Source organism: Colobus angolensis, unplaced genomic scaffold, assembly GCF_000951035.1.
Source record: "Colobus angolensis palliatus isolate OR3802 unplaced genomic scaffold, Cang.pa_1.0 Scaffold112, whole genome shotgun sequence".
NCBI classification, from domain to species: domain Eukaryota; kingdom Metazoa; phylum Chordata; class Mammalia; order Primates; family Cercopithecidae; genus Colobus; species Colobus angolensis.
Window position 1 is genome coordinate 6,574,262 of NW_012112253.1, and position 19,453 is coordinate 6,593,714.

General features: G+C 38.9%; 1 long non-coding RNA gene across 1 annotated transcript in view; it reads left to right on the forward strand.

The window, feature by feature from the left end:
- The window catches only part of LOC105523176, a 49,402-nt gene extending 32,538 nt beyond the window's left edge, over positions 1-16,864 (forward strand). The window contains exons 2-4 of the long non-coding RNA XR_001003546.1: positions 4,355-4,487; positions 5,465-5,631; positions 16,603-16,864. This is a non-coding gene — a long non-coding RNA (uncharacterized LOC105523176). The remainder of the gene's footprint in view (positions 1-4,354; positions 4,488-5,464; positions 5,632-16,602) is intronic.
- Positions 16,865-19,453: the final 2,589 nt, after the last annotated feature.

Here is a 19,453-nt window from a genome sequence, read left to right on the forward strand (position 1 = left end):
TTTTGCCACACACCACAAAATGTTCTATGTTTTCCATTATAAAAAAAAAAAATACTGGCATCCAAGATCTCCTAGATATGAATAATTTTTGCCTGTGTGAACAAGGATGAATTTTTTTCCTCTAATTAAACTCCCATGAGACTCAAGCTGCTTTGGAGTTGATCTTACTCAGAAAATGCTTTTCTCCTCTCCTCCCGCTCCTCGGTCTCCTCTTCCTCCTCCCCTTCCAGTCTGTAGAGAGCTTCCCAGAACCCCACTCAAAATCTCAGAAATGTCAGCAGCCTCTCTCAAACCACATGGCGAAGGTACAGAGCTAGATAGCAAGACAGCAAGATAAGAAGTGAGCGCCTCTCTGTCCCTCTGTGGACCTGTGGTTCCCTGGAGCAGTTTTTAAAGAAAGGCATAGATTGGCATGGTTACAACCCAGTTGACATGCCTCACAATAAGAAAAGCTAGGTAGTATATGAATTTTTGTTTTGGACTATTCTTCTTGAGTAAAGCATTTGCCTTTTATACTGAAATAAATCAAACAATAGCAAGCATTTTGCTTTAAAAATACTGTTGATTATTTGTTATCACTACAACCATAGCATTCTTTTTGAACTAATTTTGACTGTGTGTCATTTGAATGCCAGCCAACACACCCTTACAAGCCAGGTACTAATCCTACAAAACCAGTCTGAAAAGAGAAGGCTGGCCAAAGGCTACTCAGATGTAGCCTGGTGGCAATGAGGGCTCCGGAAAATGTGTAGCTGTGACTAGAAATCAAATATGAGTGAGGAGAAAACCTCTCTCTTTGTCCGAGGGAGTGATCACATGTTGACAGCTGGAATTTACATGGCTCCTTATTCAATAAACTAGCGCCTTCCGTGCATTCCAACATCAGCAACACAATAGTGGCACAGAAGCAAACTGACACGTTACACATGGTCCAGCTGTCCTGCCTGTCCACTCTCCATGGACGCCTCCTCCTCCTCCTTCTCCTCAGTCTGTCCCGTCTTCCTCCAACATGGAGTTTCACTTCTGCAAGATCTAAACACACACTCATGGGATGATGCCTATATCATGGGTGCTTGATTTTGTGTGCCTTCCAATGCTTGCCTGCATACAATATATGAATTCTACACTAAAGATGAAAAACAAACAAGCAAGAACCCAGGACAGGATAAAAACTCAACCAAATGTCTTCTACTTTGTTGTCAGCTGAAAAAAAGCTATACGTGATCAACGCTTCCCACATCAAAATCTTGTGGACGTCACAAACCCTTTCTTTACCTTGGGTGTGTGTGGTTTTTTTGAACTTGAACACAAAGGGAATGTGACCTGTGGAGTAGTAAGTGGTATGATTAGTGCAAATTGTTTTTATTGCCTCCTGTACAAAAAATGGTCATCTGAAAAGAGACGTGAAGTTCTGACAATATATCATGCTTTCTTTGAATATGTGTGTGTGTGTGTGTGTGTGTGTGTGTGTGTGTGTGTGGTGTATAATTTTGGCAACACCATGACCTTTTTGGTTAATAGCTTCTATTAAGAAGTCCCAAAATTTTCCCAGGAGGAATCCTGTGTTAGGGACAATGTCTGTTTATAGTGGTAATGTATATTGTTTGGCAAAGTAGAGCAGAGTACACAAAGCATAGATCAAATGACCCTGTGCCTCGTAAACCTGTCCATTCAGTCTAGAAATTTTCCTGTTTAAAATATACACTTTACTGATTATGACAAAACTCATCAGTAATTCCCACACTGCTCTGTATCCTTAACGTATGGAAAAGAGGGGGAGTAAAAAGGCATTATATATTATGAAGCAGCCATTAAACTTTAATCTCTACCACTAGGGGGCAGAATGCAGTCTTTTCTAAACTGACTGCTAGGCAATCAACCATCACATCATTGTAACATTGAAGACACTTCAAAAAGACTCAGATGTTTAACTATTGTGCTAGTGATCATACATTCATATTGGGCTGCAGGCCAAAAGAGAGAAGAAAAAAAATCCAGAGACTTGCAGCTGAAAAGCTATAAAGTGGTGAATTTTACCTTAGAGCAAAACCATCTTCAGTGACAAATTTCAAAGGCCATATGTATGTGATTTTCATGAAAAGCAGACGACCCTAAATTTCTTTGTTTAACTGGAAGCGATCTTCCTTAAAGAACGAGCGGGTTCTTTTTTCTCAGTTCCCCTTGTTTATTGTGCTGTTGCAAAATTCACTTTCCTTTCTAGCACTACAATCAGGATTCTAGAAATGCTATTTAATGCCAACGGGTATTTCATTAACACCGCCACCTCCAGCATCTTCAAGGATATCACCTCAGGCACAACATTACTGATGGAGAATGTTTACAGTATTCTGATAAAATAGGGTTCTTTCTTTTTCCTTTTTAAATTAAATCCTCCAACCCAACCTTTATTCTATGGTAACAGCCCAATGTTCCCTATCAAATTTTTCCAAGACAGGACTTACAATTTTTCCCCTGTAATTAAAGCTGTAAATGTCTAAAAGTGACGAGTCAGTAGAATTACAGACATTATTTCTCACAAAAAATCGAGTTTTGACTCATATGTCCTGTTTAGGGGATTTGTGACTTAATAGCCACATATTTCTATTTACTTTTTAGACTCTATAACCAGATAATTCTAATACAGACTATTGTAAAAGCTGAGAAATGCACCCAAACCTAATCAGTGACAGGTTTCCTGGGTTAATAAACTTAAAGAATAGTTTTAGGGTTATGGGCAGGGTCCACTTGTCAGCTAGACATTCTGAGATTTTGCAAATTCAAATTCCAATACATTTGTTTTTTTTTTTTTTTTTTTTCCAAAAAGGAGGCAACTTTAGCTCAGTTCCTATTTTCATGAAATTGTGATCCCAGGAAAGCTGGAAAAGTACCCAGTGAAGTGCTGGATTTGACATTGTCCTTGCCCCCACCTGTGCTTTCTTTTAAAGCACAAGACAGTTTCCTAAATAGAGATAGTACTGAAAGGAGTCACATCTCCCTTTTTGCATCAGGAGTGTTACTTGATACGTATCAATATTTCCTGTCAGCACCAACAAAGCAAAATCTTGGGCCTTATGGTATCCTTAGATGGCTAAATATTGTTTGCTTAAGTCAGCGTGTTCCAGACCCTTTATGTGGCCTGACAGTTGATTGGGAGAAGTCCCACGAACTTTCTTAAAGTGTGCAGTCATCCGTTTGGCGGCCGGCTCCGGGGGTTCCACATGAAATCCTCTTTAGATAAATTCATACTTGCACAGAGTGATTAGCCTTACAGCTTGGTAGACTCAGTTATCTTTAAAAGCTAGATTTCCATGATCAATGTGGGCCTGAGGTTGTCTTCTATTAACTACCTCTGCTGCGGTCTCCAAAGCTCAAAGCTGGTGAAGGAAGATGCAACCTGAAAAAAAAAAAAAAAGAAAGGAAGAAAAAGAAAAGCAATTCTTTTTTTCCACTCAAAGATGACAGGCTGAAGTTGACAACCTAATCCTTCAGGCTTGTCTTACTTACTGAAAGGCTCAAGTAATGTCAAAGGAACCATCTGATAACAGTCTACATGCCAAACCTAACAGCTTTATTGCAACAAGAAACTTTCACATTAAATTTCCATGTGTTTTCCCTCCACACTCTTTCTTAACTTTACAGCACACTCCCCAGCATTTTTTTTTCCCAAAGAAAGATAAGCCTTCCCTGATGAAAAAAAAAAAAAACCAAAACAAAAAAAAAAAACAAATAGAAACTGCTGTATAGGCCAGCTGGGATATAGTCAAATTAGTGGATTATTATTACCTTGGGGACATTAGAAATCAAGTTTGTTATTGGCAGTTCCTGTTTCTGTAAGAGCTGTTAATAGCTAAAATTTAAAGGGTGTTTGTCGATCAACAGAATGTTATTTTCTTAAGTGGGTAACTGCCATTTTTCTTTTTCACGTTGCTCCTGTTGCTGCTACCTGGCACCAAGTTTGCCTAAAAGTTCAGCCTTCCTTATAACTAGAAATAAAGCCAGTTTTCACAGAAACATAAAGCACGCCTTTTTCTGGACTTACGGTTGTGATCTAGGAGAGCAGGTGGATGAGTTAGGAGTCGCAAACTAAAAAACCTTTTAGAAAATGGTATCAACTTGTTAAGTACACTTGAAAAGATAACAAATACAGACATTGTAATATAAGTAAGGGTGGCTCGTTCTTTTCGTGTTCTTTGGGTGTTATATAAAGAATGTTTTCAGAAAAATACAGATCCTTCTGTGCTTACACTTTGTGACATTCTTGCTGGGACAGTTTTACATTTTGAAGCTAAACAATTCATTTAAGCATTTTAGCTCAAGTCCATGGTTTTCTTGTTTTGTTTTGTTTTTGTTTCAGTTGACGATGGTCCTACTTCTCCATGTTCTGAGACCAGTTTAAACAAAAACAAAAACCAGACAACAACCTTGCAAGGGAAAGAATTCAGAGTAAATAAACAGTCTTTTTCTGTGAAGCAAAATATTTCCCTAAGGTAAGTTACTTTTCCAAGGGAATTACGGCATATCTCAATGTGGACTAACAGGCGCTTTCTTCTGGTCTGATTAACATTTAGGAAAAAATAGATTCCTGAAAATAGCCTATTGTATAATGATGTGTCTGACTGGAACAGCAAAATGTCTTTGTTAAACATCTTTTTAAAAACCAATTTTACCATTTCCTTCCAAACATTTGCTAATTTAATTGTGTTAACCCTTGCATCCACATTATTGGTCATGTGGCTGGATTGATTAAGAACAGACAGGGATATAGATTTCCACCTAGAGAAACTCTTTTCAAGGGGTTAATCAGCTGGTAACCTGAGTTACAAATATATTGGGGAAAATGATATTTTTGGTAAGATTTCTCACAGTGTATTCTTCAGCTATTTTTGAAAATTATACCCACAAGTTACATCACATCTGTAATAAACTCTGCACTTCAAGCTGCAGAACCTTCCAAGATATTCTGTGGAGTTTGTTGTATTTTCCCCATTTCTATATTTAAAACAAATTTCCTACTCATCCACCCCCTCCTTAAATTCAGGGAAACACAAATAACTCATAAGCCTTGCACTGAAATGAGTTTGTTTTGCTTTCATGCCTAGTATTGCTTTTGAAATTGTTCAGCAGTGAAGGAAAGAAAAAGCTGCTGGTATTAGCTTTAAACAACCGCCACAAACATATTGTCTTCCTATTTATTCTAGCTTTTCTTTCAGCCAAAATCAAGCTTGCAGAGTTATTCTAGAGCAGTTGGGTGACATACAAAAATCGCAACCACCAAAATATACACTATATCTTTATAATGGGTTTTATGTACTTTATAATGGGTTTTAGATACACACACACACACACACACACACAGTGTGTATATTAAACAAAAATATGAAATAGACTCATTAGAAGAGAAACCATCCGGGTATGTGAAAACTAAGAATTGTGACTTTGATATTAAGATATGTCCATTTTGCAGATGGGGAAATTGAGATGAGAGCTCATCCACAAGGTTACCCATCAGTGAGCACCAGTAGCAACAAAATCCACTAGAAGACTGGGAGCTTTTACGTCAGGAAACTTACATCAGTATCATCATTCCAAGAAGCGGTATCCAAGCTGTTTCATCAAAAGTGTGCATGGGAGGTAAGAGTTGGGAAAGATACCTGCAAACTAAATCTAGGGGATGCCTCTTCTTGAGGAGCTGGGGAAAAAATAACCATGCTCAAGTATGTTCCCCTTTTAACAGAAACCCCTTTCTGAGTCACAGACTGTGCAGGCTCTGAAGAAATAAGATAGATGATTTCTGCTCTATCAGCTTGGGAAGTGTGTTTGGAAGAGCATCTTCCTAGCTGCAATAATAAACAGCTCCAGCTGCAAGAGCTTTGCTAAACAAGCCTGGGCAAAACCGTTGGATTCCTTTCCTTTGACCATCTTATATTTCCCCTGCAAGAGGCAAGGCAGGGAGCCGGCCCTGGAAATGTCCTCCTAGCCCTGCCCTGTGCAGCTCCGCGCTTCCCCAGGAACACACGCCCTCCCCCAGCCCGCCTCCCCACTTTTGTTTTATTTACGAATATGTTGCCAGAATTCCAATGAGTTATCTATTCTGTGGGCCCGTCATTTTCCCACCGAGGCCTTGTCGCCGGCTGACTCAGGGTCCAGTCGCAACAGTGAGAAGAAAAGAAGAGAGCAAAAGAATTCTTTTCAACTTTTTTTTTTTTTTTATGTTTCACTCATTTCTCTCTCTGTCTCCCCCAGGCCTCCTCCCCTCTCCTGCTCCCTCCTTCCCCCAACTCCCTAGCCTCCTAGGCTCTCCTTTACCCCCTTTATGTTACACGATCGCTCAAATTGAAGCTCAGGAGGGTCCTATAGGGAATGCATAGGAACCCTGGGAGAAAAAAGCCCCCAACAAGCTATACACCAGATGTATAACGTTATATGGTCAAACTGGCAAACACAAAAGCTGAAAAACAAAAGGCGTGAATTAGGGAGAGGCATTCAAAGGCGTGTTTTCAAAACAGCCCGGCCAAGAGCCTGGATACCCCTCCTGAGACTAAATGCTTGAAAGAAAAGGTGCTAAAGAAAGAAAGGAAAAGAAAAAAAAGCCCATTTTTTCTAATTAGCTGAGGCCTAACAGGCACTGAATTTCGCAACTAGTTTTCATCAAGGGGGTTGTGGCTTGTGAAACTGAAAAAAGATGCTTTTGAAACCTGTGATGTAGGCCCTTTCTCGGACCAAAGCTAGTCTCTCTCCTTGAGCTTTATTCTCCCCCTCGCTTTTTGGGTTCTGCCTTGCTTCATATCTTGATCCCTTTTTCACACCCTCCCCCCAAAGTACAAATATTATTTGGATTTAAAAAGAGAGCAGGAGGGAAAGCCACAATGGCCCTCCCCGCCCCTCTTTCTGTCTCATAGGCAGGGGGTTTTCCTTGCCAGCAACAGTCCTGAGTCGCTATGAATCTCATTCCAAAGCTCCGCAGAGCACCAAAGGGGAGGGGAAAGGTGTCACTGCAGGCTGTGTGTGTGTGTGTGTGTGTGTGTGTGTGTGTGTGTGTTCTGTAAATGCTGGGATTAACATTAAAAACCCTCCACCACTGTGATTTTAGATATTTGGAGGATGGTCTCTCGCTGAGCGTTTTTTCAAATGCAGCTAGGCAATGTTTTCTGGGCACCAAGGTATATTCCCAGAGTAAGACGGTTTTGCTCCTCCTGTGCCTTTAGAAAGGACACACAAGCAACCTGATTTTTTTTTTTTAATTCCGATTTAAAGTGTATAAAAGGATGTTGCAACCAGAGAGTTACTTGTCCTCTGCTTCATGAACAAATTATGAACTTGCATTCTTCAATCACATTTCTAATAGGGAAACAAAGCAGAACTCGTGGGTGAGAGTTGGTGGGCCGCCTGCGTTTGGAAGGGAGGCAACTTTAATTGCCGTGCTGTCTGGCTCGGATCCCTGTGGTCCTGCGTGGTGTGTTTTAGTAACAAACACTTGTTCTAATGAATTGGCCTTATTAGGGGGCTCCTCATATTCTTTTATAAAGAGCAGAGCTATTCTGAACTTCTGAATGCAACAGTCTCTTGATATTCTCGCACTGAAGGCTGTAGTGTGGGATTGCATTCCCTCTCCTGTATTTTCATAAGGCTCATATTTTTTAATGGCAGAAGAGTGAGCAGTGGTAGAAAGGTAAGAAAACTACAGAGCTTGCAGGTACCTGCCATCCACGGACCTGGGGCCATCCAAGAAGCTTGCAAAATCATTATGCTAAAAATGTATTTGCGTTCACAGCTGAACAACTCGCATTTTAGTTCAGTCACCTCCTGGCACATTTTTAAAAAACTGGTGGCAATGGATAAAACAGATTCATTAGCTTTGATTAACCTTCTTTAACTAGAGTTAAAAACCTGCTGTAGGCAGCTCAGCTACCAATGCAGCCTTTAAGATACTTTATCATGTTTAGGACCCAATTACTGTTGCACTGAATAAAAATAAAACATCACAATAAAATGTGGTACAAACAGCAACTCTAACGCACACAGCAAATAATCATTAATTTACAACAGCAACTTTCCTATTTCTGTGGTTTTTCTGATGGCTGCACTTAATTCAAGTTGAATACCTTGGAATTTCATGCTGATATGAGAAACTAGTTCCCCAGCTGTATTGACTGATGGCTTTTTTTTTTTTCTGTCTTATAGCCTTAGTTTGGAGACTCGAAAACTCTTTTAAAATTTTCCAATCAAAATAAAAAAGAGAAACTAAAGTCAAAACAGGGTCTGCAGAACTAGGTTTATATAAGAGAGAGGGAGGGAGAGAGAAAGAGAGAGAGAGGATTAAAATGGTTGAAACTTTAGAATTTCATAACAATTTCTTATTAGTAATTAGAAATACTTCTAGTTAGAAGTTGTAAATACTAAAGAAATACAGCCCAGTAAAGTCATCTTTGAGTGAATTCGAAGAATTATCTGTATGATATGCAAACTTCTTAAAAGAGCTCCAGTGAGGTCTATTTTGTGCATCTTATAAGAAAAGAGAGCTTGAGAAGAACTCCAGCACACAATGAGTTAATTTTGGACAGGATTTGACTGAACAGGGAATAATGAACAGTGAGATACTGCAGCTTTCAGGCAAAACAGAGTAACAACAATTAAAAAGAGAGAGAGGGGATAAAGGGAGAAAACAATCTCCAGTCAGTTAACTAACAGGAGCAGCCCAGTGTTTGAAACAGATAAAACAGAGGCCACCAGGAACGCTGCTGCTGCTGCCGCTGCGGCTTGCTTTATGCCTGGGTGTGGAAAGCATTACAACATTTGTGAGCCAACTGTTTGTGGGTTTCTTCTCATCTGCTTTAAAATATTTGGTTTTGCCGTATTTCCATAATAACCACAACCACACTCTCCTCTCCAAAAACCCCCCACAACAACAGATGTGTGTTCTAAAAGGAAATAGAGACACTGATATAATCAGACACTAGTTAGAGTGCTTTCATACTAAATTCTCCGGCAAATTCACAACAACAAAAAACTCTCAACCACTGATGGAATTAATCTAAGATCCTTGATTATTTGAAGTTCTAAAAGTTTTCATTTTGCATTTTGTTTTTGAATGTATGGTGCTTTATTTATCAAACTGCAGCGTAATTTTCCCTTCAGTTTGAGGCTGTGATTGTGAAACAAATAAATTGAAACTTAAGGGCCTGTTCTCTCCAAATTTAGTTCCATTATCACTTTAAGAATGCACACTACTCGATGATACAAAAGGGATGTATGTAGCTGGTTATTTAGTTGCTAACTCAGCAATATGTTGGTTAACACAGCACTCCCCAAACTCCTTTTTCAGGGTTGTTTTCTCATTGGAAGTGTCTGTTTGTGTGTATTTGTGTACCTATGTGCATGTGTGTGAATATCAGATATTATATGACAGCAAGATATCTTCTAAATATTTAAGATTTACAATTTTAAAGAGAGAAAATAAGAATAAAGTTTTGCAGAAACTTTAAAAAATTAAAATCAGTGCACACTTTAAAATAAGCTAGAATGGGGACAGTAGTGATATTTCAAATATCATATCAATTATACACCTCTCTCATAGCTATGATTTTCTTATATGTATTGATATGCACTCACTTAAAGTATATTATGTGTTCTACGTAGTATTAGATATTCTAGAGCATAAAAGAACATCAAATGCATTTGGTTGCTCTCTACAGTAAGTACTTTTGACCTTTACAGAAAGTCTTTTGGCCACAGTGCAGTAGCCTTTAACTGTGTTTTACTTGGAAAAGTTTATTTAATCTTTATCCTCTGCACATACTCTTAGAACATGTCCATATAACAAAATTGTAGTTGAGGGAGGAAAGTAGAATTGTGAATTTGAAAATAAAATACTTATGGTAATGATCCTTTTGGCTTCCTGCCTCTATATAGAAGCTGGAACCACTTAACCCCAACCTACAGGTCCAGCCGTGACATGACTGGAACTCATCTTGACCTCGGGTAAGGGGAATTCAGGGAGCTGTAGACCAGCAGTTCATCAGTCAAGCGTGAAGTCCCCTTGGCCCTTGGACAAACTCTTTTCTCATTTCTCGAGGCTGGGCTCGAGGTTGATTTCACAGGACAAGGCTTTAACTCCTAGTCCAGTTTAATGTGCTTCATCCTGCCCACGTGCCCAAGTACAACCCATTGCCTTGTTTTCCTGTATAGCACCCCTGTTCTGAGCACCCCACAATAGGTTTTCTTAGAGTCCTGCCAGCTCTTCCATTTCTAAGGCTCAAGACTGGAGATTCATGTGATCTCCTGTGTTTACCAGGTGCCCTCCATCTTGCATCTCTACCCATGTCTGTTGCTAGACAGCCTTGGAGTCCTATTTTTTATTGTTGCTTAGTTATTCACCGGTCAACTACCCTTGGACTTCTCTAGAAGTCCAAACTTTTTAAAAATCAGCGCCTGGTGATTGGTCAAAACTCCAGGTTCTGCCCAGTTCTGCTCTAGCTGGTCTCTCTCATAATCTTTTGAACTGGGCAGAGATGCTAGCACAAGGGGTAAAGAAAGATGAAAAAAAAGCAACAAAACTATAATCAAGATTGTTGGAATCTTCAATAGGCTTCCTTACACACATCCCTTGCCTTCATTACCTTATATTAACATTCTTAAGTTCCTGAGTTTTTTTTGGAACTATCCAGTCTCTACTTGTTATGTCATTATGTCTACCAAAGCTATGGGAATTTTGTCTCCAGCTTTCCAGTCTACTCCCAATGACAGTCTGGCAGAAAAATTTATAATCTTGAACCCAACAAGGAACATCAATGAACTTTATATCAATTCAGTAGTTATTTGCAACAGTCAATGACAGAGACAAGCTGGCTAATTTCAAAAGGAAGTATCCCCCTAGTCTGATACGTGGGCTTTTGGAGGAGTGGGGAAGGCCTTGTCCTGAGGCTCCTTTGTGCACTGTAAAGAAATAGAGCCTACAGCATGTGCTCTGTGAATCATACCATGCCAGCTTCCTCCTAATATGTTGCCTCTGCATTCCTAATGTGGAAACGAATACGAAGCTTCATAGCAAGTTATCTTAGAAGGCCCACCTGGATGGTATCAGTTTTCACTGCCAGGCCCTCTTAATAATTGACCTTTGACACTTATCCAGGTGTCATCTTAGATCATAAACAGCTATGTAGCTATAGGAACAGTGATTTGAATAGCAGCCCTTTGCAAATTTCCATCTTAAAACTTTTTAGTAAATGGTTCTTAAGCTTGACTGCAATTGGAATCACTTGGAAAACTTAAAAATAAAATCAAAAACAAAATAGATGTCCAAGTTTCACCCACCAACCTGTTGAGTTCAATTAGTCTGATGTGAGGGTACACATGACATCTTGATTAGGAGAGGTTCAGGGATTGTTAATATTCCACCAGGATAGAAGACACAACTTTACATCTTCAGACAGCTAAATACCAACACAACCTTTGCTCTGCTGAGCAATGGGAAACCCAAAAGGAGTATATACTTTCGTCTTCACCCAAGCTCAGTTACTTATGCCTATAAGAAACGCTTTCTTCTCTGATCAGCTGACAGAACAGCCTCACCTACTCTAAGTCGCACCCTTCTTTGGGGACCTAAGTTGTATAATTAAGGCACAAGTACAAGTCTTTGGGCTTTCAATGCAAAGTTCCCTTAAGTCCCAACTCACCCTTGCTAACTACCCCTCTGATTTATGGAAACCAGGCTCTTCCTTTGCTGATCACCAGAAGCCTGTCTTATTCATGATGAACCGCTGAAATCCATCCTGGCCCCTCTCTTTTTACTGTCTGCTTATATTCTTTGAGAAGCTGCTGAAACATACTGCTGTGAAAACTGCTAGTAATTGGGCACAGTTAGATTAAGGAAACCCTTCAGGTAGCCTCAAGGTCAAAAAAGTGCTTCTTATGCCAAGATCCTCCCAATGACAACATCCTTTAGAGGAGAGAGGAACTTTTCCTTCTTCTCTGCTACCAGTTTCAACTCCAGTCTGCTGGAAGCTTGACTTCCAGGTCATGGAAAGCCAGAAGCCAGTAAAAGATTTATTACACAATAGTTCAGAGTAATAGAAGTGAAATCGTCTAGAAAAATTTTCACCGATTAGCTCTTCATCCTTCCTCCACCTATTTTTTTTTTCTTTGATGATGTAACAAATGCCCTGCACGGTAGTTCTAGCAGCCTTATATCACTGGCTTGTAACCTGTTTATAGAAGGCTGGAGAGTTCGTATAAATTCCTGGGCCCTCACAATATCTAATACTTGTATGGCACATTATGGTTTAGATAATACTTTTACATGCATTATCTCATTTAATTTTCATGGGGAAAGTGGCTGACTCATATATATATATATGTGTGTGTGTGTGTGTGTGTGTGTGTATGCGTGTGTGTATAAATAATTAAAGAGAGCCAAACTTAGCTACACAACATTGTTGACAGCACAAAATAAAGTGGCACTAAGTGAAGTACCACTCAGGAACGCCTTAGATTTCTTTTTTAATCCTCTCCTAAATGTGTCTACTGCTTATATAATGTTATTCTGTACAAGATAGTTACCACATTATTTCCCTCCCTGTCTCTTGGTACAAATAGGGCACAAAATAAGAAGATTAGCTGAGTGATTCTTAAAATCTCTTCTAGTTATATCTCTTCTTTGTTAGTCTTCTTTACACATTACCTAAGCATAACTTTGGAAGTTCTTGAATTATTGTTTCCCTAGGAAACTGCATGCCTTCAAGTATATCATTGGTTGAAAAAGACACAAACAAAAAACTTAATTTGGTATTAAACTTAAGTACAGTGTAGCATTAGAGATCCCTCCTTTCTGTTTCAAGCTCTCATGTGGTTTTCTCAGCAGCTGTATGAGCACTGATTTAGTCTGGGATGTAAACAGTGCACCTTTAAGGTAACCTGTGCACTTCTGTTATTTTGTTTTCTGGAAGCCTGTGAGAAGATTAACGTAGTTCATTAAGGCTTGCATAACTTCTTATGCTTGACGACTTATTCACAAAAATGAAAAGCAGGACTTAAGATTTGTTAACCAGAATTATGGAAACCATGTATCTAGCATATCTGGGTTAAAATCCCAACTCTATCTATGTAGCTCTACGTTCTTGTGGAAGTCTTTGAGTTACAGTTCCCTGTTTTGTAGAACCAAAAGAATACTACCCGTCCCATACAGCTTTGTGAAGCCATAGTACCTGGTACATAACTCTCAATAATTGGTAGTTGTTTTTATAACAGTACTGGTAGTAGTTATTATTCTAACTACAAATTATAAGTTTTACTTAATAATACAAAATAGAAGTCACTACCAATAAAGAATTCCTGCGCCTTCTACTTCCTACCCCAAAATAATTGAACCAAACTCTGCTCTGTTCGCTGGACAACCCATGGACTAAATAATGAATCAAAGCATTTAAAAGCTTAAAATGTGGCCGAGTGCAGTGGCACATGCCTGTAATCCCAGCACCTTGGGAGCAGATCATCTGAGGTCAGGAGTTCGAGATCAGCCTGAGCAACATGGAGAAACCCTGTCTCTACTAAAAATACAAAAATTAGTTGAGCCTGGTGGCACACGTCTGTAATCCCACCTACTTGGGAGGCTGAGGCAGGAGGATCGCTTGAATCCGGGAGCTGGAAGTTACAGTGAGCCGAGATTGCACCACTACTGCACTCCAGCCCAGGTGACAGAGCAAGACTCCATCCCAAAAGCTAGCAGAAACACATAAAAGCTTAAAACGTTTTGGGAGATTGCCTACTCTGAATGTGTGAATAGATCCCAATATACATAAGAAGGCGGATACCAATTCATGGTATCTCTCAGGGATCTCATCATAGAGAGAGAGAGAGACATCTTCACCACTGCCACCAAGTTTCAAGTACAGAACTCTTCCTCGTTGTAATCAAACTATTTCTATGAACAATTCACTCACCATTGTGGGGAAGTCTATTTTTCGTCTTAACACACAAACAGACAACAACAAAATTTGTGATCTGGATAATCTGGATCTGATTTTCATGCTCAAAATGGAGGCAATTCATAATACTGGTCTGAAGCATTTAGTCATTCGTTGAGCAGATACATTAGGTGCAACAGGCATGGGCTGTGTTTTTCTAGGCACTGTGAACACAGCAGTCAACAAAGTCAAAAATCTCTGCTTTTAAGGGACATGAATTGCCACATGGAAATACTAAATTTCTCTATTTATAACCTAAAGCTAGTCAAATCTCTCCAGAAGTAAGGTAGCTGAGTGAAGTGGTTCATGATCTTTCCATGGAAGCCAAATCCTCTGTGCTTTACCTCTTTTAGATAGATGATAGTAAAAATGAATCAAAAGTTAATAAGTTTGCACCTCAATAATCCAGTCTCCATCACTGATGGTCATCATGGAATCTGCGTACAGAGGCAGCTGTATACAGATGACAGAGGCAGCTCTAACACATGACATATTTAGGCACACAGAGGCCGAAGGACATAAAGTTCCTGGTTGGTTTCCCTTTGGTGTTTGTGGGGAAATATCAAGGTCATAAAAAGTCAGTTTCTAATAATCCCTCCAGTCCTCCATTCCATTCCCTAATTTGTATGCAATGGCATTTAACATTTTGACTTTGCTTAAAATAAAATGTGTGTTTGTTTTAAAATAAATCTAGCTTTGATACCATCAACAAAAGTCCAACACAAAACATTTAAAGAATCGAGAATAGGTATTTGAAGGTGTGGTGTGTTTCTCAGACTCTGGAAATGACTTGAATGAGATTCCAGAAGGCAATGTACTCTTTCTCGTCCTGATATAAACCAACAAATAAACAACTTCCAAAAGCCCAGCTCTACAGACGTAAAACATCTGGATGCTTTAAAAAGAAATACACATTCTTGGCAGTGTGTCCAAACTCAGAATCCAGATCTTCTGAAGTTCACACATCACCATTGTGGCAAAATGCTACCCTGTTATGATGTGTCTCCATAGTATCAGGTCAACATTATCTGTTCTGCAGAGCATCTCCTTAAAAAGTTAACAACCTGAGTGGAAATTTAGTTTTATCCCATAAGTCCTGGAATTTGATCCTATTTGTTCATTATGCACAGAAGGTACCCTACGTAATATGTAACTCATGATGAGAATGCTCGAAAAGGTCATTGACTTAGTTCAAATAAACAAACGCCTTCTTTATAACATTCTGGCATGATAGAGAATTAGAGCAGTGAAAAGACTGTAGAGTGCAAAGAAAAAAATCCAAGGCCGGTTCAGTTTAGGTTTAGGGTATGACTATTCTTAGTATACTGAAAGATGGCTGGAAAGAAGGGAGTGGTGTGTAAAATGAAAGAAAGCTGGACACGGAGTCTAGGTTTAAAATAGAGAGCAATTAATTATGCAAAATGAGAGTCCTTTTTGTGTCACTTGTATACATTTCAGGTCTGATTGGTAGAAACCATTGCCATCCTGAGAACCTGATCCTACTTTTCTCAATGAAAACTTTCTATCACTTCAAACTTTAAGGTAATAGAAGGAGAAAAGAGGCTCTTTAGGGACATTTCCAAAAGCCTCATGCTGACAGAAGGTAAAGCAAAACAACTGACTGTAGGTGTGCTGATTTAAAAAGCAAATTCCTATAAAAAGTTTACTTAATAGATTTGTGTTTTGTATTTTTTAATGAAGGACCTACTACTGCTGGGTTTTTTATGCATAATTTTAGTCATCACAATAATCCTAGATCTACATTAACTATAGCGTGTACTATCATATATATATTATATAGCATGTACTATCATATATCTATGTTACATATATATCATATATATCTCATACATATCCCATATATATATCATATATATAATCTCATATATATATATATGAGAACAACTGAGCTGCTGGGGTTAAATAACTCCCTCAGAGTCTCCAGTGGCAAAGCCAGAATTGAGCCTCAAGACAGCCTTTTCTCCAAACTCAGTCTTTCAGGTACCCATAATGCCTCTTGACAATGAATCAGAGTGAGGCATCTTGAGATGCCCCCGGAAGAATTTCAGGCCTTGTAACTGACAACCAACTGAAGAGTGACATTAAATTATTTTTCAAGTGTGGCTTCACCAGTTGCTGAGTTCATGGACTCTGAAAAGAAATCAGGTGTGAAAAGAAGTACTCGACATGTTTGCAGTAGGTTTTAGCTAAAGAGCACCTTGAAAAGCTAGCTGCCAGATTTATGGGGAAGGTCTTGCCTAACGAACTTGTGAAAGTTCCCTGCAGATATTATAGCATTCTCAGCCAGGAAACATGCTGGATTCTGTACCCCATCAAAGAAAAGCATTTGATGAGACTTCATATCGAAATGTACTGCTTGTAGTAAGACGTCAGGCTGTAGTGAGTCTCAGAGACCAAAACAGGGCTCAGAAAAAGGTGCAGTGAGATGACTTCTCCAGCCTGAAAGAAGTTTCCAGCAGGGCAGCTCAGGGAACTGTTTTAACGAGCTCTCATGTTTACATTAGTAGTGAATGACTTAGGGATAAAAATGTCAAAATGAACATTCCAAGGGTAAGGATAATACTCAGCAGTAGCATTAGAAGTCAAACCTCTCTGTGCTTATGGTTTTGTTGCTGTTTTTCAGATGGTGCTGTGAGTGAGGAGTGAGTCAAAACCTCTGCTGGGGTGCACAAAAGGCTACTCAAATGTCCATAGCATCTAAGGGAATGGAGAATAGTTGGAGGATCTTACTCCAGAATCCCTCCATTCTGTAGTACAAAGATTACTCATTACAGACTAGCATGAAAAACCAAGTGAAATGCGAACTTAAGAGTTTAAAAAGATTAAATGGTGCTTTTCTGACCTATTAGTAAGAAATGAAAGAAAAATAATTTTAATTTGTGAGTAATGAATGTTAATCTACATTGTATTAATTGGGCTTAACCAGAGAGTTTTTGTTTACATACATTGGGCAAACAAACATTAAGAATGAGGATTTTTAATAAAGAAGGAAGCCAGAAACACACACACACACATACACAGACACACACAAACACACACACACACACACAAACACAAACACACACACACAAACACACACACACACACAGACACACACAGACACACACACACATACACACACACACACACATATCCCCAAGCAAGGGAATACTAAAAGATCAGAGAAAATGTAATTATACTTATCAAAAATGTTTTAATGCAGTGGCCTATCAGTTTCAGAATATAAAAATTATTTGATTTGTTGAACAACTTGGAGCTTATTTTTTAATCCTTTCAAATAATGGGAATTTGAAACACACTTGGCTGTATTTAAGATACATCTGATATTAGAAAATCAGATATATCTGTTAATATATATTCAAATACATTACTAAGCAAAAATATATTTACATGTTCATATCAATTATGCAATTAATAAATGTTTTCACATCCTGTGTCTCAATTTATCCTCATATAAAACAAATGAGTTGCTTATTCTTTAACTTCTCTAGGCAAATTTCAAATATTTCTGAATATAACTACAGAATGCTTGGTTTGTGTCTCTATGAAAGGTCTTAACACATTCCTGAAGTGAATTATATGCATATGGTTCTCCCACACTGGGAATGCCTAGAGGAGAGAAACTGTCTTCTTACCGTATTTGTATCTATGGTTCATGCCTGCTCCACATAGACCCCTAGGTTTCACTAGAGAGATCCCAAGACAGTAGGTTTGAAGTAAGAGAAAGGGAGAATTTAGAGGCATCTCAACAATACTGATGTACTCCGTAATCAGGTTGGCATCTGGGAAATGTTTTGCTGTCTGCTTCATCTCCAGGGCCTTGAACAGTACATGTTTCTCTGGAGCCGCTGCAAGGTTTGTTGAAGGAGGGCATATATCAGGCATTTTGTAATTTAGCAACATTCCATAATATGGCTGCTAGTAAACGGTAGGTTCAGGATTTGAACACAGGTCTTCTGTGTCATGTTCTAAATGTTGGGAGAATAAATCCCTCCCTTATCTCAGTGAAGATTTCCAAGCGGTTCTGGGTTGTTGTGTATAGGTGTTTAGCTTATGGGATGGGACTGGAAGGTGGTATAGGGATACAAAAAGAATTAAACCATGTAAGTTCACCTTGGTTGGCATTTTCATCTCTCCTATCAAGCCTGAACAATGATTCCCAAAAGATACGTATTAAATTCAATAAGGATTTACTACTACTGCTCACCTATTAAGTGCAAGGAACATTTGCACTTAGTAGGAATAAAAGGGTAGCTGGCACAAACTATCCTGCCTGTTTTATGTTTTTGTTTTTCGTTTGTTTGTTTGTTTGTTTAGACAGAGTCTTGCTCTGTCGCCAGGCTGGAGTGCAGTGGTGCTATCTTGGCTCACGGCAACCTCCGCCTCCTGAGTTCAAGCGATTCTCCTGCCTCAGCCTCCTGAGCTGTTGGGACTACAGGCGCCTGCTGCCATGTCCAGCTGATTTTTGTATTTTTAGTAGAGACGGGGTTTCACCATGTTGACCAGGATGGTCTCAATCTCTTGACCTCAGGTGATCTGCCCGCCTCGGTCTCCCAAAGTGCTGGGATTACAGGCGTGAGCCACCCAGCCTGGCCTATTCTGCCTGTTTGTTGAATGCAGTCATGATATGTTCTTACTCCTCCATGAGCTGCTTTTGCTTTGAATAAAACCATGGTGTCATGGAAAGAACAAGAAACTCCAGGGTAGGGCACATGTTTTCAAACTTATTACAAGAGGGAGCCTGGATGAGAGTATCTTAATATACCTTTTGGAGTTGATGTGTCCTTCTGTCCTTGAGATCCAATTAAATTTATTTTCTGTGAGTTACATGATAGAAAGTGTTACATTGTACATTTTAGCAATTTCAGCTTATTCAGATCAAACAAAAAGTTAGTTGATTTGACTTGCTACAGTTTATCTCTGCCACCAAAGTAAATAGCATGGACCTGAAGGTGTCATCCCAACTACTGCCCTGACATTACAATATCTGTATTTTCCAGAAATCAGGCCAACAATATTTTTCAGTCTTGTTTCATTTCACCTATGGTTATGTAGACCCTGCCTTAATGTGCCTAAACCAAATGAGATGTGTTATCCCTTCCAATGGAACTAAGCACTTTAAATAACTAAGGAATTGGGGGGTGGAGAGAGAAAGAGAGAGAGTTAGTTTTCTAAATTCAGAAACAAAAAATAAGGTAGTAGAGTTGTGTTTCAAACCACTTCTATAATTGGGAGTTAAACAAGTTTGTGAAGAAAGTACTTGGTCAACTGTATAATTTCTTCTGCTATTAACTATCCAAAACAAACAATTAATTAAAAAAGAAATTAACACAGATAATGAAGACTATCTATTTTCTAAAACTGTGAACTTTGGAAAGGCATGTGCTTTATGGATATCTGTACTATAAAATCCATATTTGGACAACTATCAGTTTAATTTTTAGTCATCTAAATTGCTCAACTTAAACTTCATT